The sequence below is a fragment of the Eublepharis macularius genome, chromosome 17 (genome assembly GCF_028583425.1).
Source record: "Eublepharis macularius isolate TG4126 chromosome 17, MPM_Emac_v1.0, whole genome shotgun sequence".
NCBI classification, from domain to species: domain Eukaryota; kingdom Metazoa; phylum Chordata; class Lepidosauria; order Squamata; family Eublepharidae; genus Eublepharis; species Eublepharis macularius.
Window position 1 is genome coordinate 10,170,069 of NC_072806.1, and position 23,443 is coordinate 10,193,511.

Here is a 23,443-nt window from a genome sequence, read left to right on the forward strand (position 1 = left end):
ATTATTATTTAATGTGGAAGGCTGGCAATGGCAAAAGCTTTGGTCACTTCATATATTCCATGTTTCAGGAAATACATACTAGATAATTATACCATTTTTCAACCAAATAATTGACTCCTGAAGCAGCTCGCAGGAATAAAAATTTAATACAAATGATAATTCAAATTAAATATAAAAATATAAAATGTTCTCCATGAAGTGCTGCCCGGCTGGCATATGATCCAGGGTTGCTGAAGGGCAGCTTGTCTGCTTCATGCCATCTTTTGGATGATCCATTCAATGGCAGGTGGAAGCTGAACGGAGAAGATCTTCCTCTGGTGCTGGGTCCAGGCATGGTAGAGGATGGGCGGAACATTTAGGTATACACCTAGAAGTGTAACACATCAATGTGATTAATATTTATTTGTAAACATGTATTTTCCAGATATGCTCATCTTTGCGGAGCTAATACTGTTGAGTCTTTGCATACCTGGGGGAAAAACCAAGTTTGATTCCGCCTAACATATAACAAGGCCAGTCACTTTCTTTCTCAGCCAAACCTACCTCACAGGGTTGTTAGGAGGATAAAACTCAGATGAGAAGCATGTATACCATGCTGATCTGCTTGGATGAAGAGCGGGGTACAAAGGTGAAAGAAAGCATCGCTGAATTGTCTTTACGGAAAAGCGATCTTTATTTATTGAGTTTTGGACTTTAATGCACAAATAAAACAAGAACAAAGGTAAATGATCTCATAGACTGGGATTAAAAGAAGTGTGACTGGCTTGGTCAACATGTCCTGTTTGGTATCTGAAATTAATGGTGTACTAAAATTCATAGTGGTAAAATATCATTTAAAAAAGCAGAAAATGAAAAACAAATGATGTAAAGCAGACCATCTAAATTACCAGAGCGTCTAAAGTGGGAAACAATCATTTTAGACTGGTCATCTTTGCTTCAAGAAGCTGTTTGGAGATCCAGCGAGTCACTGAGATTGAACTAGGGGCACCCAGGTTCGAATCCACACTTTCATTAAATTCACTGGCTGATCTTGGACCAGTCACTGTCATTGTAGCCTACCTCTCAGGGCTGTTGTAAGAATAAAAGTGAGGCAGAACTGGGTATGCCATCTGATCTCATTGGAGGAAGGAATAGAATTGATTTGTTGGGCAGTCTGAAACAACTTGGGCCATTTTCACACAACCCCATAACACTCTGGAAGATCGGGCAAAATGTATGGCATGAAGCATCTGGCTAGCCCAATAACCTCAGAAATTGCACCATTAAATGAGATCATGATGGAAAATTGCGCTAGGAAGATGCCATGAGTTTTGTGCGGTTTTCCGGAGGCTATTGGTGTGTGAAAATGGCCTGTTATTTCATACCTTTTCTCTTCAGTGTGTTTCACTCTTGACTCCCAGTTGAATCCAGGCAGTTTATAAAAGTAATTCCCGAACTGGGACACCCATAATCCTCTACAGTCATTTGCATTACCACCACCGCCACCCCCTGCAATGTTATTAATGTGTACTCGTGCCTCTCAGCTTAACCTACCTCACAAGGTTGTTGTGAGGACTATCCTAAACAAAGTTATACCCTTCTAAATCCACAGATTTCAATGGGCATAGAAAGGTGCAAAAAAGAGAAGCTTTCTTAAAGTGATCTTTCACTTGATTGTATCGAGATCTTTTTGGTTTGGCTTTTCGTTCATGACATAGAAAGCCCGGAAATGTTAAGAATGGACTGAAAGCTGTGCTAAACTGCTCATGTACCAAATCTGGATTATTTTTCAACGGAACAAAAGATTCCTGACATATCTGCTCCGCTTTGGAAATGAGAAAAAAGTCATTCAGAATTCCAAACTGCAGGGAGAGGTTGAGATGAAGAAAAATGACAAAGGATCCACCTAAGGGAATCTCTCTTTTATTCTACTCTCCTGTCACGCCACAAAATTATTTTCCTCAAAAATGTGTCTCCCCCCCCCCTCCCCCCCTCCAGCCCCATGTCCCTATTACTGCCCCTCCTCTCCTTCTGCCATGTCTACTTCACTCCCCTGCAGCTTACTGGGAAATCACCTCACACCCCATAAGTTCTTCGTCCACCTCTATTGAGTTATGCCTCTAACTGGCTCACATTTGAAAGTTTCATTGTATTCTAAATGAACAAAATATGTTGCCGCCAGCCCAGCAAGGTCTTTCTCTGCTCACCTTGGAAGTGAAAGAAGTTAATCGCAGCTCCCTCCCCCCTCCCCGCCCCATAGTCTACAGATTCCTTTCCCCCAAAAAGAAAAGAAAAGGCAAAATAAATGTTCCTTGTTTTGTTTCCTTTTAAAGTCATTTATGTTTTTCCTCGGTGGTTTCTATTCTCAGATCAAGAATCAAAGTCCCATGGATCCATTCTGCAATGGCGGAGCCATTAATTCTTCCCCTCTTGCATGGGGGGGGGGGGCACCACCATTAGCAGATCTACAGTATTGAATCTAATGATATTCTGTAAAAGCTTGACCAAATAAAACTGCTTTTTATCTGGCACCTTAGTATAATTAAAGCCCTGACCTGGATAGCCCAGGCGAGCCTGATCTTGTCAGATCTCAGAAGCTAAGCAGGGTCGGGCTTGGTCAGTAATTGGATGGGAGACCTCCAGCAAAGACCAGAGTTGCAGAAGCAGGCAATGGCAAACCACATCTGTTAGTCTCTTGCTATGAAAACCCCACCAGGAGTCACCATAGGTCAGCAATGACTTGACAGCACTCTCCACGTGGATATATTTGGGGAGGTGGACGTTTCTTAGCTGGAAAACCAGGCTGGAACAGGTCCTGTCTAAAAGCACTTAGATGTATTTTTTTCTTTTAGTTTGAAAACTAAAGAATGCAGATCTACTCAGAACCCTACTAAAGTCAGTTTAAAGGAGCTAATCCCCAGAAAAGTGTTAAGGTTGCAGTATAAAGGAAGATGCAACAGATCTTTATACAGTTTTGGGCGCTGTGGAGAAAGTGGGCAGAGAGAAATTTTCCTCCCCTCTCTCCTAATGTTAAGTCAGATAAAAAGAAAGTATTTCTTCACATTAACAGGGAATTAACATGGAACTTGCTGTCACAAGATGGAGGGGCAGGTGGAAGCTCAAACAGCTTTTCCAAAAAGTACTGTACGGATTTATGGAAGGCGAGTGCAACAACGGCTATTATCTATGATGGCTTAGTGAAACCTCCATGTATAGGGCCAAGCTACAAGTGATGCCTGACACAGGTTGGACACTTGTCAGCTTCCCTCAAGTTTTGATGGGAAATGTAGGCATCTTGGTCTTACAGCTTGGCTCTCCATTTAATTGAAGTTTACAGAAACCCACACACACACACCCAGTGGAGGGGAAGGGGGGCGCCTGGCGAGAGTCTGACGCCTGCACTCCCCTCCTGACCGCATGTTCTCCCTCCCACAGACTGCCGCTCTGTAAACTTCAATTAAATGGAGAGCCAAGCTGCAAGACCAGGATGCCTACATTTCCCATCAAAACTTGAGGGAAGCTGACAAGTGTCCAGCCTGTGTCAGGCGTCACTTGTAGATTGGGTCTCACATGTATTCCTCTCTGTTCACTTGCGCTCCACTTGCACTCCACTTGAGGAGCACAAGTGGAGCGCAAGTGAACAGGGAAGAATAAGTGTGAGTCTGTTCACTTGCCGTTCAAGTGTCATTCGTCACTTGTAGCTTGGCCTGTAGTCTTCCACTGAATCTCAATTGCATGGTGGGCAGTGGGTGGGGTAGATGCCTTCTTTCTACTTTTTGAGTCATCTGGTTGTCTGCTGTCAAAAACAGAAGACGAAACTAGATCGCTTCTGGTCTGCTCTAAGCATAGCCATTTTCCTCATGATCTTGAACATATTTTTGTTTTGTTGGGCTCCATGGCTATTTTTTAAAGGAAACTCTATGATATTGTTCAAACTGTAGAGTATAAAGCGTTTTTCTTACGGAGGGTGGCTCTTACAGCATTCGCAGGATTTTTAAAAAAAACTAAAATCAAATTCCTGCTGTCCAATAGTGATTTTTTGTGTGCATTAACCCTTCTACATGAGGTATAGAAGGGAAGTCAACCCTGATGCCTCAGTTATAAAATCACTAGACAGCTTTAAATAAGTCACCATCTCTATGTCACCCATGGCACCTTCAATATGATAATAATGCAGGCCTACATTAATATGTTGCCGAGTTTGGTAGTGCTTTGCATATCCTAAAGTGCCAAATAAATATTTAATACTAACAACATTATTGTGTAGTCTGTACATTGAAATTATCACCATGCCTTTACCATATACCAAACAACACAGGAATACGTTTCCCTCATTCTACTCCTTCAATAGTTGCCCCCTGCCTTGAGATTCCACTCCTGTTTTATTAGGATAGTTTCAGGTATGATCTGCAGTAGGACAGCAGGATTAGAGTCCACTGGCACCTTTGAGACCAACCAGGCTTTCAGGGGAAAAGAGCAAGAGTCCAGTAGCACCTGTAAGACTAACAAAATAAGTGGTAGTTGTTGTGGGTTTTCCGGGCTGTATTGCCGTGGTCTTGGCATTGTAGTTTCTGACGTTTCGCCAGCAGCTGTGGCTGGCATCTTCAGAGGTGTAGCACCAAAAGACAGAGATCTTGGCATTGTAGTTCCTGACGTTTCGCCAGCAGCTGTGGCTGGCATCTTCAGAGGTGTAGCACCAAAAGACAGAGATCTCTCAGAGAGATTGAGAGATCTCTGTCTTTTGGTGCTACACCTCTGAAGATGCCAGCCACAGCTGCTGGCGAAACGTCAGGAACTACAATGCCAAGACCACGGCAATACAGCCCGGAAAACCCACAACAACCATCGTTCTCCGGCCGTGAAAGCCTTCGACAATACAAAATTAGTGGTAGTGTATGAGCTTTTGTGAACCACAGCTACAGATACAGCTGTATCTGAAGAAGTGAGCTGTGGCTCTCGAAAGCTTATACTCTACCACTCGTTTTTTTAATCATATAGGTGCTACGGGACTCTTGCTCTTTTCCACTGCTACACAGACAGACGAACACGGCTAGCCATCTTGGCCTATCTCCATGGAAGGCTTTCAGGGTGAGAGCTTTCGAGAGTCAGAGCTCCCTTCTCCAGATGCCCTGAAAATCTGGTTGCTCTTTAAGGCAGGGGTCCCCAACCCCCGGGCTGTGGACCAGTACCGGTCCATAGCCTGTTAGCAACTGGGCCACACCGGAGGTGAGTGGCGGGCGATTGCAGAGCCGGCTCCAGGGAGCAGGCGAGGTAGGGACTGTCTAGTTGCAGGAAAACAAGCTCAGGGCTCCCTCTGATTCTGCATTGTGGTGAGTTGTATAATTATTTTATTATATATTATAATGTAATAATAGAAATAAAGTGCACAACTGTTATCATCCCAAAACCATTCCCTCCCCGCCCCTGGTTCATAGAAAAATTGTCTCCCATGAAACTAGTCCCTGGTGCCCAAAAGGTTGGGGGCCGCTGCTTTAAGGATTCAAATCCTGCTGTTTAATTAGGAGAATTTTTGAACTGAATCCCAGACATGGAACATGCAGTTGTCTACTACGGCTTACATTGCCTTCTGTATGTTACTAATACATATATGCACATGGATAAAATACTGCAAAACAAGCACTCCTGATATGATCATACATCTTTTTGCATAGGGTTTTAACAGATGCAACGACATGCAAAAAAACCCAAAAAACCCTCAACTGCAGAAATTCACAGCAAGGTACAAATGTTTCCTCTTGGACTGAATTGGTGGGGGAAATGGATGGTGGCGGAAAGGCAGTGTATTTTAAGACCATTCATTGTGATTATTTTCATACCTCATAATAACGATATCGATATCAGAGAGAGGTATATTTACACAATTGATCCTGCTATGTCTATTCATTAACGGTAGCTCCTTCTCTGGAGTTCGTCACGCCCACTGTTACTGAATCGGGTACTCATTTGATTGATCAGGTGTTCATTGGATTATATCAGGCATCTGACAAAGTTGGTTTGCTTATGCGACAATAAAAGCAATAGTCTTTGTTGCATTAATTATAACACCATTATCAATGCATTTTAAATTGTTACGGCATTTTTGAAGCAGAAGGATTTCCGTCTTTGGTCTGCATCATTTATTTACTTACTTCATTTATATTCCATCTTTCTCCCCAGTGGAGATCTCAAGTGGCATACATTGTTCTCTTCTCCTCCATTTTGCCCTCGCAACAGCCTTGTGAGGTAGGTTAGGCTGAGCGTGTGTGATTGGCCCACGGTCACTCAGCAAGCTTCCATGGCAGAGTGCAGATTCAAACATGTGTCTCCCAGATCCTGGTTTGGCACTGTGACTTCTGCACAGACTGCCCGCCTATATTTTATATTAGTCTATAACTACATAATATTGCATATTCTATAACTACAATATATTCTATATAGTAGTATATAGTAGTACACATAAAAGTAGTAAACAGTGGAAAGAGATAGAACAGAGGTGGCCGAACTGTGGCTCGGGAGCCACATGTGGCTCTTCTAGACATATTGTGTGGCTTCCAGAAGTCTCTGAATATCGCCGTGGCCATACATTTTAGTTTACTTTAGTTTATTTCCCTCACTTCCCTCCCTTTCCTTCTTTCTTTTGATGTCTTTCCCTCCCTCCCTTTCCTTCTTTCTTTCCATGTCTTTCCCTCCCTCCCTTTCCTTCTTTCTTTCCATGTCTTTCCCTCCCTTTTCCTTCCTGCCTTCTTTCTTTCTATGTTGGGGTTGCCAGGCCTGACTCCGAAAATACCTGGGGAGTTTGGGGGTGAAGCCTAGCAAGGATGTGACATCACTTTTGTGATGTCACTTCCAAGTCAAAGGTCAGGTTATGGCTTTTCCCAAGCTCCACCCAATGATGTCACTTCCAGCACTGCACCAAACCCCACACCCCTTCCTGTGATGTCACTTTCACATCCGCCCCTTCATCTGAAGTCACTTCAGTGCACCATGTCTTGCAGCTCTCAAACATCTGACATTTATTCTATGTGGCTCTTACATTAAGCAAGTTTGGCCACCCCTGATATAGAAGTTGGGATGAGAAAATTTCCCTGGTTCTATTACTTTATCATTCCCGAGAGTGTTCTGTCCTGTGAATCTGCTTTCAATAGGAAAGTTTCCCAGTTTTTCCAGAAATAGTGCACACTCATTTTGATGTAGTTTTCAGTTCTTTCTGTTTGCATCTATTCCCCTCTCTGTTACTGATACACTGACGGAACACTGCAAAGGTGCAATCTCGACTTAATCGTCTTTGTGATAACATCCAGTTGTGTAGTGTTTTCTCAATGCGCACCCGCTAAAACACCACACAAAAAAAGAATTTTGGTTCAACCAGGTATACAATTGTATCAAGACTGGCAAAGCTGGAAACAAACAGATCTGAACCATAGGGACCCAATCCTTCAGCAAGTTATTTTACGCAAATCCTTTGATATGCACTGCAGGCTGTCAGGTACAACGACTGTGCCCTGTGTTAATTGATGGATGGAGGAAAGCACCATTTGTATTTCAAACACCCAAATATCTTGTACCCCATTTACACTCCCAACAAAACAAAGTGATAAAATTCTAGACTCCTACTTCAGTTCTACTTTAGACAACAGTTTGGGGGGGATGTTCATATTTTTTAAAACTCCCCATATCGAAACTTCCCCCACATGTGGTCAGCTGGTACATATGAGAGAATGCTTTCATGCATCCGCTACTATGGCTGATTCTGCACACGTTGGATAATGCACTTTCAATGCACTTTATCCATCGTTTGAGGTGGATTTTTTGTTCCGCACACAAAAAAATCTGTTCCAAATTATCTATAAAGAGGATTGGACGTGCATTATCCAACGTGTGCGGAATCACTCTTTGTCACAAGCATGGGTTTTTAAAATCCGAGGGTGCGGAAACATGTGACCTCCAATATTTCATATTCTGAAGTGGTGCGGTCCAGAATTCTGTCCTCCTATCATTCAGTATAGCAGATAAGTGGGTTCACCATCAGGAAGTTCTTGATTCATATCCCTCACTGCTCTTCAGGTAGTTCTGGGTAAGTCTCAGCCCCTCATCTGTAACATGGGGGTTGCGGAGGGGATAATAACATTAGTCTGTCTTAAAGGGTTGTTACAAGAATTGAAAGATAATGTAGTGATCTGAATATCCTAAAGTGTCACATGGGCTTTCTCTGTGGTGGCCCCTACCCTGTGAAACCGGCCTGCCTGAGGAGGTCAGGAGAGCCCCTACTCTCCTGGCTTTCTACAAACAATACAAAACCAAAATAATCAAAAATGCGTTTTACCCAGGAGGGCTGTATTATACGGAGGGGGGTCCCAGATGCATTGCTAATGAATTAGGGACCATAGACTTCACCACCATGATGCCTTATGTTCTATCTGTTGCTTTAAATATGTGCTGCTCTGAGTCCCCTGTGCTTCATGTTGTCTAATGTCAGCCCTAGAATTGCTTATGTTCTGTTTCAGCATTTCTTCAACTCTGTATTGGATTCTTGCTAATGCTATGTCTTTGAAAATGTGTATTTATTTACCCTACGGCATTGTTTATAGAAATGTCCTTGATATAGATTGTATTAATTTCACCCTATGTAATTCACCTTGAGCCTCAGTGAGAAAGGTGGACTATAAATGACATAAATAAATAAAGAACGCAAGACTAGGTTTCTCTTCCTAGGTAAGCCATCAGAAAAAAGGGAAAGTCATCTAAAATTCAAATACAAGTTACAGTTATTACAGTCTGATAACAATATTAAAATGTGCATAACTTTTTAAAGGGGTGTTATCTTACATTCAGGGCCATCTTGCTTTTGAGCAAATTTCCAAGTATCATTATAGGTCCTTGGAGTTTGGCCCTATATTGGAGCAGGATTGTCCAACCAAGAAAACGGATATCCTCTGCAGTGCTTCCTCCGTCCAAAGCAGCTGAGAAAAACAGAACATCCCCAGCTTAAAACTTGTCTCTTCTATGAATTCACCAGGTGGTCTTAGGCTGAGCTCTCACACTTAGGCACATTCACTTTAGGTAGTCCCTGATTTGGCTATGGTTCCCATCAGCAATAAGGGAATAATATTGGCATACCTTAGCCCAGGAGAGCCCGATCTGGTCAGATCTCAGAAGCTAAGCAGGGTCGGCCTTGGTTAGTAATTGGATGGGAGACCTCTAACAAAGATTGCAGAGGCAGGCAATGGCAAACTACCACTTTTAGACACTTGCCATGAAAACCCCGTCAGGGGTCACCATAAGCCAGCTATGACTTGAGGGCAGGATATCATTTCCTGGGCGTACCTTAAGAGGGCTGTTGTCATGTTAAGACAGTATCTCTGCTTATTATCCCACCTGAGGGGCTCAAGGTGGTGTCTGTGGTTCCGGTCTTCTGAGCTTTGTCTTCACAACAGCCCTGTGTGGTAGGCCAGGTTGGAAGAGAGCAACTTACCCCAAGTTAACACAGTGAACATTTGAGTGGGAATTTGCACCCACTCTTAATCACCCACTGTAGCCGCTGTATCATATTGGCTTTGGACTCTGAGAAGAATCAGATAAATGCCAGGGATTCCTGACCTAACCCTGGATGAAGTGGGGGGAGGCTAATAGACACTTTCCTTCACTTGGTCCAAAACGGTTTAGCAAGCCAAGAAGTCCCTGGCTTTAAATCTGGTCTGTGCCTCAGGTTCTCTAGCTGGACTTAGACAAAGCACACCGCCTCAGCTCCTCCCCTTACAATATGCTAATGATATAGGTCCTACCTTGTAGGGTTGTTGTTAAGATTGTAAGAAGACTAAGTCTGCAAAGCGCTTTGAGCACTGGAAAGAATTAAACCTTGTGCCTTTCTGGGTGATTTGAAGGGGAGCCTTGCAGAGAGAAGAAGGCCGCGTTTCCCCATTTCTGCCCAGCAGCTGAGCCACTCCCCCCTCCCTCGCCCTTTCTTACAAAGGGCACTTGATTTTTATAGCTCTCGCCTCCTCCCTCTCCGATCCTCCAGCCAGGTCGTTCCAGTAAGCGCCTGGCACGCATCAGGCTGACTAGGAAAAAAAAAGAAAGAAAGAAAGAAAGAACTTTTCCTTGGAAAGAAATCATGCCTTAATTTAAAGTTTCTGTCCCTTCCACCTAATGATCGCCCCCTCCCCTCGCCTTTTCTATTTGCCCTCCAGGGACTGCTGGGATCGTGCCTCCGCTCTGCACAACCAGCGCCGCGCCCCCGGCTGCTCTCGGCCTCTTCTGGGGAGTCCTCGGGTCGCCCGCCTCTTTTTCCCACCGCCAAAGGTCCTGAACCCAATTAATGGCTAATAATTAGACAGGCGCTACCTGGCAGGGTCGCGGAGGAAGAGCTGGGGAGAAAAGGGGGCCCGATTCCACCGCCCCGTGCTGGAGAGCGCCAGGCACTGGCGGCGGCTGCAATCGGGCGGAGGGAGGGGCAGAATCCCTGGAACCGAATCAAGTTCAGATTCCAGAGACGCTTGTTGGCTGGAGGTGTTAATCCGAATTAAAAGGGAGCCGTCGCCTCCTTATTTTAATAACATGCCTCTCTGGGAGTAATCGCTCCCCGGGGTATTCTTGAGCCTATATTCTCTCTCTCCTTTGCTTTCCTTCTTTCCAGCTTGGATTTTTCTTTCTTTCTTCCCTCCCTTTGTGGCTGCTTTGCTTTCTTTCTTTCTTTCTCTTTCTTTCTTTCATTTTCTTATCATTTTTCTCCAAAGTTGTGCAACCCAGACTCTCTTACTCGGGAGTAAATCTAGTTGAACAGAGTAGGCTTTACTCCCAAGCAAGCACGCATAGGATGCGAGCCGATCCTCTTTTATTTGGGGGAAGACCTTTCTTTAAAAAAAAGTGGGAGAAGGTCCTTTTTAATCGGGGCCGATTAAAGTTTGCAGCAGAATTTCCTTGGGCATAAACGGGTTGCTTTGCGAACGGTCTCCTCGGAAGAAGGCGCTTGCCTCTTTACTATCTCCTTAATTTGTATAGTTTTTTAAAAAATCTCTTTCTGCCTTCTGTTAATGAAAATACTAAGACTTTAACATAATGTAGCCCGAGCCTATACGCAGAAGTAAGTTCCGTGTATAGGCTTGCAGCCGTAGAATACATTAACGAGGAAGGCGCAACGCGCTCCTATTTGATCGATGTTTCGAACGTCTATTCTGCTTCAATAAATGTTGGCTTTAGACGATTGGGGGGGGGGGTAAGCGCCTCCCGCACGTAATGCACCGTCGCCTCCCTCCTGTAAAACTTTCTTTAGGGACCTGATCCTAAGTCGACTCGAGAGTGTGTGTGTTTTTTCCGGGTCCCCCATTTGGCAAATTATTATTTAAAAGGTAAAGAGCAAAAGATGAGATCTAAAAGCCCCCTTTGGCAGGGGAGATCTTTCTGAAAGCGGTCTAGGTATTGTTCAAAACCCTCCCCGAGACCCGACGAATCGCAACTGGAGCAAATGTAGGCAGCTTGGGGCGACAGAGCTGCTTTCCCAAGCCCCATCTGGGCGTTTCATGTTCTTCGCCTTGGAAAACGAACTCTCGGGGGTTTTAATATTTCGGAATGGAAAGGGAACAAAATCAAGGGGGGAAGGAACTCTCTCCAGTTCTCTTAACGTGTTTTTTTTTTATAAGGGGGCGGCGGCTGCAGAAGCAAGAGGGGGAGACCTTAGAATAATCTCAGACCCGCTTTTAAAAACCCGCGCTGGATGATTCTCAAGTCTGAGAGTCGCGGCTCTCCGTGGCCAACGCGAGGAATTCAAAGGCGTAATGAATACCCGATGGGCTCTTCCGCCAAGACCCCTCAACCTCCGTCTTGGCTGTCGATATACACTAGATTAAAACGTGGAGGCTTTTTAAAACATGAATTTTATATTGCCAATCAAATCGCTAAAGCCATAGCTGCTACACAATCCGGGTTTTCTTGGCAAAAGTGGAAAGCCTAATTTTGCTACCCCGGGTTCTCGCGTACCCCTCTCTCCCCCCATCAAAGTTTCCAAAGAAACATTTTGGCCCCCGGCATGCCTACATGTGAAACTGCATACCCGTTCATCATAATTACTGAAATTGTGGTTAGATCATTAGCAATATTAATTGGGCTCCTTTCGGTATGTGACGCGCGAAGACGCGCAACTCATCAAATGTCCTGTTTAATAATATTGTTGCATACTCAATACTACTGCCATCGTTGCTGCAATTATTAACATTAGGCTGATCTATTAATAAGTAATAATAAAGGGAGGGAAAAGAAAACAATATTTATATGGTGCTTTGCCACCAGTGTTCAAAGCGCTCTCCACAGGTATTAGCGGGAAACGGGGGTCTTTTTTGAAAAGGAAACTAGATCCAAAAATAAGCAGTTTGATGTCAGAGGCGATTTTTCCATTCAACTGTTGCCACCCCGCCTTGTTTCTTTCCTCCTCATCGACCCGGTTCCGAAAGGGCCCCAATTCGTCCTTTGTGCGCCCTTATAGACCCAGGGGAGAGAACCTTGCATGCTGAGAACCCATCCCGTGCATGTTTACGCGACAGTAAATGTTTGACTTTAAAAGGCCAGTGCTCTTGCGCGTTTGTTCTGAAGTCCCGCCGAATTCAATGGGATTTACTCCCCCAGTACATGTGTACATGATTTTGGCTTTAAAAGAACTTTGGGGTTGGATCGCGCTTGTTTAAGCTTGGAAATCTAAAGGTAATATAAGGACACTGGAGTAGTCCTCTTTTCTAGCTAGGACTCAAGGCGTCGATAGATCAAACGGATCATTCCCTCCCCCACGACCCTCCGTTGCCTTGTATGCGTGTATACATCAACATGCAACAGAAATTATAAACACTTTTGATCTCCTCCTCGAAGCAAACTTCGAGCGAAATCTAACACCGACCAATTATCGTTGCGTCGAATTATGATTCCTTTATGGGGACCGCGTTTTGCAGAGCAAAGAGTCAGCCCTCTCACTTCAGAGTAAACTGGGGACTTACGTCCGAGAAAATATTGCTAGGCTCAAGCTGCAGGGTTAGGCAGGTCTTCCTCCCGAAAAGCTTCCCTTCCTAAAGTCAGCCGCTTTCTTAAAAGGCAGCGAAACTCCAGGCGGGTTTCTTCCTTCGTCGCAAACCGGCTTCCTCTGAGCCGTTTACCTAGGGAAACGCCTGACATTCACACACTCTGCTTTGCTAACTTCGGGACTACCCTGTTTTTCTTCCTCTCTGTGGCTGGCAAAAGCACCACCTCCGGGTTTTCTATTTGCAACGGGAGAAACGGCGTCTCCTGCGTCTCCATCCCGTGGCATCTGAAAATCCTATGCGTACTCAGCTCGGTCTAATCCAATTAAGAGCAAGAGTCCCCTAGCACCTATAAGACTAACAACATTTGTGGGACGGTATGAGCTTTCCTGAGTCACAGATATCTGAAGAAGTGAGCTGTGACTCATAAAAGCTCCTACCCTGCCACACATTTTGTTAGTCTTAAAGGTGCTACTGGACTCTTCCTCTTTTCTACTGACAGGCTAACACGGTTACCCATCTTGATCTAATTAAACCAGGTCTCCATCTCCATAGGACTACAAACTGCAGTCCTTTGGGGGGGGGTTTCCATCGTGCCTCACACAGCTTGACGAAGAGTTCTGGGGAACTCAAAAGCTTGCTCCACTGGTTTGTAGCAATTTGCTTGGGTCGGGGAGGAGGCGATCTTTGGCGGAAGGGGAGAAAATCCCTTGCAAGTCTGTAACCAGGGACTAGACTGAGGCTGCCTTGACCAATCCCTGCCTTCAGCTGCCCCCTTGTGCCTGGAAGACGATCTCTTGGGAAAGGAGACACGAAGCCCTTTGGCGAGGCAGCTCCTGTTTACAGAAGGAACGTAAATCCGTTTCCTTCTTGTACTGGGCTTATCGGTAAACAGTTTTTAAAAAAATAAAGGAGGAGGAAGAGAAGAGAGAGATCTCTAGGGAAACAGAATGTCAGGTGGGTCTTTCAGCCCCCAAGTGGTGAGCGGAGGCAAAGTGAATAAAGCGCCTCTTTTTAATAAATAAATAAATAAATAAATAAATAAATAAATAAATAAATAAATAAATAAATAAATAAATAAATAAATAAATAAATAAATTGAGACTTTTCCTAATAATCTTTCGGGGCATGGTAACAATCAAAGGTCTGTCCTAGCCAATCCTCCAGAAAGGAAAAGTTCTTTTCTTTTTTTTCTTTTAATGGCTCAAGACATCCTGATCAGCCCATAAAACCTCAACTATTTTAAGCTGTTCTAAGAACATACAGCCAGCAGTGGGGTTACTCTATGTGCGCATTTCGTTGGGTCGTCGCCTGCAAGGTGTCGTCCCGGACACCTTCCCCGCATCTACAAAACTACAATCGCGGCCAAGCAGAGAGGCCCGTTCTCTGCGGCTTGACACGAAATGTAAAGTAAAAGGACCAGTCCAATAAACGGGCGCGGGATCGCAGCCTCAGCAGGTGGTACATTGGGGCCCCATTTAAAACATTTACTCGCAGGGAAATCCTGCTGACGTTCTCGGCTCCTGCATGCGAGTCAGTGCGTTGAAGAGGCTGCCACAATTGGGCTAAGCGGGCAATCTCTTGGTTAAAGGGGTGGTGGGGAAATGATGGAGAATTGGGGGTTCTTGTTCTCAATTTTAACTAAGACTTTAAAAAATCAGAAGGGGATTCGATCGACCCAAAATTGCACCACGATCTCTGCATGCTTACTCAGAAGCAAGCCCCACTCTATTCTCTGGAGCTTTACTCAGAAGGGAGTGCGCTTTGGATGGTAGCCTTTCAGCCCCGGTTTTCTGCTTGTTCGCTTCAAAGTCCTGTTCCATTAAAGATTGTTTACTCGGAACTAAGTGTGTGTATAGTGGCTGCTTTAAGCCCGTCGCGCTCCCTGGGGAAGCTTAGATCTCTCCCACGTGCCCGAAGCTCTCCCATTTAAATCCAGAGGCCATTAAAGTGATTAACTGGTTTTGGATCGTGCCCAGATGCACGTCCCCCCCTTTCCCCACAGGAAAATGCCAGAGGGGAAAGCCCAGCGCTCACTTCAAGGAACAACGCTGCAAACATTGCCATCGTGCAAATTGTTATTAATGGCATTTTTCGGATAGAAAGAATATTGATTTGGAAAAGCAGGCTGGGTCCTCGCTCGGAATGAGCAAGAGGAAGGCAACGAGCATTGGCTTGGCTCAGGTTGACTGTCAGAACCGGAAGCCAGCCATCCCCCCCTTGGCAAATTCCGCCCCCCCCCCCACACACACATACACCTTCTCTCACTCTTAGATCCACCCAAGCTCTAAGGATAATTCTTCCTCTGTTGTTCAGGCCCTTGGGTGGTGCGATTTATGACCAAGGCTTATTAACAAACCTTTCCTTTCAGGCAAAAGTTAAGTTTCTAGTTCTCATGGGTAAAAGATACACTCCCCCGAAGGCTCTGTCAATTTCACCTCTTTTCCGTAGGGTAGTTTAAAAAGACAAGGGCGGTGCTCCACAGAGGATTTGTTAATTTCATCTTCGGGAGGTGAAATTGACAGAGCCTTTGGTGAGATGACGATGAAATTAACAAACCCTCTAAGGAACGATCTCGGCGGGCTCTGTCTTTTAAAACTAGCTTGCTGGCTACCATTGCGTCTATCTACACTTGAGCGTCCCGTGTAAGACGTTTTGTCTAGAGAGACTCTTGAAAAGCCTGTGTGTAGTGGTGGGAAATGCTACAGATTTAGGGATAAATGGCTCTACTAGTTATTTTTTATTCCATTCTAGTTATAATTTAATAGGCAGAACACTGGTAGTGCGTGGAGTTATGGCCTAGCCAGGTGAAGTGGAAAGGACATCATATAGAATCGCATTCCTTCCCTCAATGTCCTTAAATCCCCTCTTCGGATAACTATAAATCTTACATTGCTTCTCCTTGGAGAAATGATGCTTCTCATTTTACAAGTTTCTAGTCCTGGTGAGTACAAACAAGCAAAAAAGAGGGGGTCCTAAAGGATTATAGACGTCTTGGGCATTTTAACTCTGGTTGATTTGATCTGCCACCTTTGAAACACGTCCCAGCACAGGTGTGTGTGTGTGGGGGGGGGACATCGCTCCCTTTGGGGGCAATAATAACGAACCCTCTGCTTGGATCCACTCACCCTCGCATTTCCTCTCAAAGAATCTTGTCTCCACTTTTAAAAGAATGGATGTGAAAACGGCTGAAGGTTCAAAGAGGATTTATTTATTTAAAAAAAAAAACGCTGATTTTCCTCTTCCTTTGGAAATAAGGAAAGCTGTTGAAAGCTGCAGTCCGACCTCACTTACCTGGATGTAATCCCCGTGTAACAGTGTGGGGATTCCTTCTGAGTAAGCACGCCAGCACGCATACTTGACTACATCTTTAGCTCGAGGAAAGAGCGAGACTGTCTACCCACCAATGGATTCTCTTCGACACTCCTTGGTTGACATAGCTGGTTATGAGATCTGGAACAGGTGCACGAGAATAATGGAAGGGGGGGGGGTTCCAAGGGTAAAGGTATTTGAGTTGGGGAGGGGGGCTTGGAAAGGGACTTCTTTCCTAGAATTTGCTTTAGTTGGCCCAGTTAGGGATTTTTTTTTAAAAAAAAAAAAACCTCCAGGGGCTGCGAATATGAAAAGCAACAAGGAGAAGCCTGAGCAGTTATATTTTTCAATGAGGGAGGGTGAAGGGCAGCTGAGTCCCCCCTCCCCCGTTATTAAGGCTGTTCCTATTCATAAATCATAATGTAGAACAGGCGCGGTAGGTTTGCTGTTTTCGCTTTCATTGAAAGAAAGGGGGTGGGCGGAGGTCCCCTGGCAGATCTGGTTCACGTTGTCGATATTCCTCGGGCGGATCAGTAAAGGGAACCAGGTCGCTTAACGCGTCGAAGCCTTTGTTTTCGCCTGCCCGTAACAGCCGCGATCCATAACGCACTTAACACTCAAATGGAAACATTTTAATAGATTAATTCCGGGATCCGAAACGTGTGGGAAACACGCCCAGCGGCTTCGAGGGAGTTGAGATCCTTCGCCTTAATTGCTTTGGGCCTGGAGTGCTCCTCAGAAGTAAATCCCGCAGTCCGTCCGACGGCCTGATTTGAGGCTCCAGTCCTAATCCTATTGACGTCAATGCACGTGTACATGTCCCGTTAGGGCTTACTTCCAAGTAACCAAGGGTGGCTGCGTGGCTACTGAAGCTGGGGGCGGATCGGGGCCTATGCAATTCCCCATTCAATTACTAGTTGTGGAGAACTGTTTTGGAACACTGGATCCATCTGTTTCATGGAAACCTAGCCCCCTTGCTCTCCCCCCCACCCCCGCCGCCAATATCTGGAAGCGACAGGTTGAAACTCGAAAAAAACACCCTCTTTAACTTTCCTCTTTAAACGGTCCCATTCAATGGACGATTCCAAACCCGTTAAACAGCATCGTGGACGACGGTAGGGGCAGAAGTGGAGGGGAAAAAATAATGGTGTTTTGATTCTTCTGCGTCTCCCCCAACAGCTCTTTTGCTGCTATTAAAAATATTCTTTTTAAGAAAGCCAATTATATGCCTTTTAAAATCCTAAATAGATTGGGAGAGACAGAAGAAAGCCCACCTCTCCCCTTATGGACCCCAGTCACCAGTGTGAATATACGGGAGGATGTTTCAGTTAATCGCATTTGTCCATAGACTCAACCCCACCTTTTAAACGTCTCCTTCACCTCTCAGCAAGTCTTAAAATCTATCTGATTTAAACATGGGGGTATGTACTGCGTTAGCCCCGTGCTATATTGACTCGCCAATTGATTTAAACATTTTCTTTATTTTTTTCCATTATCACCAGAAAGGTTTTAAAAAGTTGCCATCTAACAAGCGCGACCCCTCTCTGCCTGCTTCCCTAGAAGACCCACCAAAATGAATGGCTCTTACGCTCGAGTAACCCGACCCAGTGCCTACAAGCGCGTTAGAGTATTCTTATCCCTAATGTTCCCATTACTTACTTCTTACTTACTTCTTACTTACTACTTACTTCTTCTGGGTAAGGACTGTGGAGTTAAAACACTACCGAGAGAACCTTTTTGGATTTTTCAGATTGACACAGAGAGAGGGAGGATCAATTAAACCAAGCTGATTAAAAAAAAGTCGTCCAAAAAAGCCAGGCCAGTAAATTGAAGTTCCAGCCACTAATGCTTAGCGCATAGCTTGGGAACGTTTAAAGCGCTTCACAGACCTGATGTGTGTGTAATCTTTACAGGGCCCCTGTAAGGTAGATCGGTTTTAGCTCCACGTTGCAGTAGGACTAGGCTGATACTGGAATGCCTAATCCGAGCCCACCTGGCCAGCACATGGCACCGTGTGATTCTAACAGGAGGCCCTCCCCGTTATTTTAGCCGCCTGGGTGCCCCTTAACGGGTGATCTGGGCTCGAAAACGGTAAGGATGCGCGCCTTTGCATCCGGCGAAGGTGGGGGGGGGGGCTTTGATGCAGGAAAGCTTCTGGCCTCAATCAAGCTTTTCGTCTTTAAGAAGCCACGCGAGTCTCGGTTGCAGCTGAACTGGGCCGCCGCTCTCGCAAGTCAACGTGTGTGCAATATAAACAAAAATATTTGCTAGACATCATATTCCTGGGGCAAATCCTAACCCCAGTCTTGGAAGTTGAGGTTTCCTTTTTTTAACCCCTTCTTCTTCCTTCCCGGAGTTGTGAAATTGACTAGAGTTCGGAGATTGTCCTCAAGGTTGCAGACACATTGCCCGGTTTCCTCCCCTGTCATCGTTGGGAAGCCAGGTCGCTGACCTCCCCCAGCCCCACACCTGAGTGCACCTGAGCCGGCGAGCCCTCTCTTTAATCGGGGAGGAACAGACCTTTGCAAATGGCAGCCAACCTGTGTGTGTGTGTGTGTCACTTCTGTTCTGGGCGCATTTGCTTGACCTTTCCAAATGGTTTGGGGGGAAGGGAGAAGGAGGGGGGGTGCAAAAGGTATTTTGCAGCCAAAAGACCCAGGATCAAATCTCTAGCCCTGAGGATAACACCATCGCCTTCCCCAGCCCATGAATGTTGGCAAGGAGATACTTTTAATAAGTCGAAAAGAGTCCAGTAGCACCTTAATAAGGATTAACGAACACATCTAAACCTCCAGGACTAGACATTCCAGAGCGGGAGATGCCCAGGTAAAAGGCAGATGTTTTAAAATGCTACAGTAGCAATGTCCTTCTTGGGCACCAACAAAAAGGCAGAAAATTACCGACTTAAAAGAGCCCAAATTTGTCTCCGGATCGGCCCTGCCCTGTTCAATGGATGCAGCCGTTTTTCGTCCCCGTTGGTTGCAAAGGAAAATAAAGCAGGCTCTTCCTCCATTAAACTCCATGGGGCTGAAAAGCTCAGCATTTATTTAATTCATCGTGGCTCGGCGCTCACCCTGTATGCCCGCACCGTGATCCTAAATGCCGGAACGCACAAGGAGCGGCCCAAGCGGCCAAGGGAAGTCACTAACTCGCTAAGAAACGACTGGTAGGCCGATCCTCTGCGTATTTACTCGGAGGTAAACGCCACCACGTTCAATAGAGATCTCTTACAAGTTAATATATCAGCAGGCTTGCAAATCTACCTACAGGTAAAAGTCAGTTATCATCAAGGGATTGGTTAGATAAACGATTTTAATATTTCCGCAAGGCTCCCTGTCTGGTGTTAAAACAACCCGGTTCTGCAGCCTCCGACTGAATCTTTTGTTATTTGCTAGGAATACTGTAAGCTGCCTGGGGCAGCGACCTTGGAACGCAAGCGGACTCCCACCGCAAGGAAATTGCCTGAAAAGAACAAGTTCGCTTCCTTCTAATTCTGTCTGAACTCTCAGCCACACTTCCCATTCAGGATAAGAGCACTTGCTTTTGAGTAAGAGTAGCTAGACTAGGGGGCTGTTCAGGTTTAAAGGGTGCCATCTCCTACGGTCCTGACTCCATTTCGATTAAAGAATGACTATTGCCAACGCATCGGGTCTTTCAGTCTATGCATGCTTACTCAGAAGTCGGCCCCGCTGGCAGTCAATCGGACTTACTCGCAAGGAGCCGTGCGCATGAAAGTGCGGTGCGGTCCCATTAATTTTCAGGATATTTCCTGGACAGCAAGAATGTAAGAAAAAAGGAGTATGAATCAAGACCCAGAGAATGCCTACACATCTCCAGGTGCAGAGGTCCCTTGTCATTGTTCCATCTGGACAAACTGGCTCGGAAATTCTTCTCCCGTTCCATTTGTTCCATTTCTTTCTCTTTTTGCACTGCTCCAATGGGAAGTTGAATTCGAACGTCCCCCCCAGCCACACAAACCGAATCCGAATGCGGCTCGCATGGAATTGCGTGTCTAAATAATTTTGGAAAGTATTTCATCTTCCTTTGAATTCTTTTTAAAAAGCCTGTCAGTTAACAAGAGGGGAGGGTTTTTTTTAAAAAAAAACCGTAATAATAAAACGCGATTTACTTAATTGTCAACTTTGTTTAAAGTTTCTGAAAGTGGGTATTATGTGTGTGTGTTGGGGAGGGGAAAATGTCTTAGGGGTTATATATTTTTTTCTCCCAGAGGGTTTTGAATGAGTTTAAGAAGCAAATGTGAGAAGGGGTAGAAGGATTGATTGGCCCCCGGTTTTTTAGGGAGGGAAAGAAGGGGGAAAGAAACGGCGGCTTTTGTATATCCCGGGATTTCCTTGACATTATAGCTCAACTACATTCCCCACTAGCCAAAAGAAGACGAAAACCCCCTTTGTACACTTCGCAGATTTAAAGGAGTTTAATCGGAAAGGAGGCAGGTACCTAATTTCAAGTTCTCCCTTTCCTCTACCTTCCACCTGCCGAAATCTCCCTCCCCGCCATATGTTTGCAGTGGAAACGCCCCCTCGGCTTCTCCCCCCTTCTTAAAATCCAGTTTATTTTCTTCTAGCCTTACTTCACCTTAATCCCATGCAAACCTGTTCCCCCCGCCGCCAACATCTAACCCGCCCCTTTGAATTCCAATAAAGCTTAATTAATTTTATTAATTAAAAAAATATTTCCGCCATCTCGTCTCCCTTCCCAGTCTTGCCATCTCCAAAATTCCCCAGTCCCCCCCCCCCCGCTGTCCCAGGAGATGAAGGCTTGCCCCCACCAATATCAATAAAGCAGTTTAAAAAGAAATATAAAACAAGCAACTTCGGGAAAGGATTTACTTACCCCGATGATCCCATTCTAAATCAACTCCCCAGAAATTATTGGGGGGGGGGGGAGAGAAGGGGCCCTGAATGCACCAGGAAAAGCACCTATGAACTTGCAAAGAAGGGGAGGGGGGCGGTAGAACCGACCCAGGTTGTTTCGATCGGAAGTCAACCTTGTAAAGGGGCTGGAAGAAATCATCATTTCTCGTCTCTTCTCTCCGCTGGGTGGGGGAGAAAGACAAAACCGAAAAGAAGCGACTGAAGGAGCCGACCGGCACACCAATATATATATCTGAAATATATTTGGGGATGAATGGGTTTGTGCGAGAGAGAAATGCTCCCAGGTTAAAAATTACAAGCCCCTGCACAGCTTTCTGTGACGGTCTGTTCTATTCGACACGTTTACTCAGAGGTAAGTGACGCCGTCTCCCCTACAAGCCTGAGCGGGATTGAAACCTTTGCACCCAAGGGAGCTTAATTTGGAGTAAAAGTACAGAAACTCGGAACCGCACAGCCGGGTTTCAAACCCGTTTCCTAGATGCTGGAATCTCCCTCGAAAGCAACCAGTCCTGGGAAGTGTTACTCAGGAGTATACCCCCACGGGATTTCCTGCTCAGTAAACGACCCATCGAAGCCTATTTCCACGTGAACGCGGCAATCCTGGGGCACCTACTCGGGAGTAAGATCCCCTGAAGCGTAAAGCACGCCTAGGACCGAGCCGCCAGAAAGAACTACAGATTCCCTCCCCCTCCTGCACAAAAAATAAAAATGAAAAATAGTCATACAGTTTGGCGTGTCTCAGAACAGCAGAATGCAACTTAGGGGCAAGAGAATCGGGTAACGCTTTTCGGAAGAGTCCCCCTCCTTCCCCGGCAACGTGCTTTCTAGGGCCAGTGACTGAACCAAACAAAAAGCACCAGAAATCAATCGCTCGAAAAGGGAAGGTCACTGGCGAGTATGTGTGAAGAGGTTTAATCTTTCTTAATAGGCTTTTAAACGCAATTACATTCCCGAGATATGTGCGCAGACTCCCTTTTGTAAGGAGCGGTGTAAAGCAAACCGGAAAGGAAACTCCCGTCCCGTGTAAAGAGAGAAAACCTCTCCATTCGGGCATCCGACCTGCTAAATTCTTGGCTCCGAAAGGCTGCAATCCTATGCACGTTTTTTCCCCACCCCTCTTGGGATAAGTCCCGGCTTACTTCAGAGTAAACAGCCGCCCCAGGCGCACGGCTGCAACCGGATGCACCTTTCACTGCGAAGCAAGTTACATTCTGATCAATGCCCCCCCCTTGCAAGTACTGAAATCCGCTTGAAGCCAGTAAGTAGGCTTTACTCCCGAGTATACGTGCAAGGGCTCAGGTGGGAAGCCAATCCCAGGATCCTAACCCCTAGTTTAGGATCAGGTTGGCTTCCGGGAGGAAATCCCCTGGAAGCAGACGGGACTTCATTTGCGCGTAAGCATGCAGAGGATCGGGGATGCCAAAAGTAGAAGGGGGAGGAAAGGCACCCCCCCCCCAACTCAAACGTAATTAAATAACACACACACACACCGATTTGCAAAGTGGCGCATGCAATTAACCGATTACAGTAGACACACACACAGCCCTCCGCCCCCTGCTTTGAAATTGACATCCGAACAGGAAAGAAATAAGAAATGGCAAAAGTCACCTTCGGCGGGATGTCCCATTCCGTCTTTCAATATTGTCCACCGGGCAAGGGCAGTCTACAAAGGGTTAGGAAGAAAGAGAGGCTTTTTCTTAAAGGGGCAGATCAGGGGAAAGTTGGAGGGGGGGGAGGAAGGATGGTGCTCCGAGAGGAGGGGGGGGGCTGAGATAAGCGATCTGAAGAAGAGGATAGGACCACCGCACTCACACACGCGCGCGCCCAGAAAGAGCCCGCACACACACACACACGCACACACACACGTCCCAGCCACCCCCCAACCCCGATGGTGATGAATACATTGGAAAGTTTTTTTGGCCCCGGAGAGGGTGTCAGATTGAATGCTCTGTGCGCATGTGCGAAGGTGTCCAAACTGACAATGCTGGGGAGATGAAGATAGCGCGGCAGAGCTGCTGCGGGTTCAAGGAGGGATCCACTCCGCCGGCAAGATGAGATCTAAGGCGCGGGCGAGGAAACTGCCCAAAAGTAGGTCCCTTCCCGCGGGGGGGGGGAGATCTCCGGCGAGATCTGGCCGGGGAGAGAGGAGGGGGCGCGCTTTGGGGTTGTGGGGGGGGGGGAGCTTGGCCGGTTGAAGGGGGGGGCGAAGATCTGGTCACCTCCCTGGCTGCCCTTTCCGGGGATGAGCCAGCTGGGCTG

The 23,443-nt window shown here is 45.9% G+C and overlaps 1 long non-coding RNA gene across 1 annotated transcript; it reads right to left on the reverse strand.

Annotated features, from left to right (window-relative positions):
* Positions 1–194: 194 nt before the first annotated feature.
* Positions 195–22,842, reverse strand: LOC129344435 (uncharacterized). Its single transcript, XR_008598390.1, has 3 exons — positions 22,793–22,842; positions 8,806–8,939; positions 195–367 (listed from the first exon to the last, which is right to left on the reverse strand). It is a non-coding gene; the product is annotated as an uncharacterized LOC129344435 (long non-coding RNA).
* Positions 22,843–23,443: the final 601 nt, after the last annotated feature.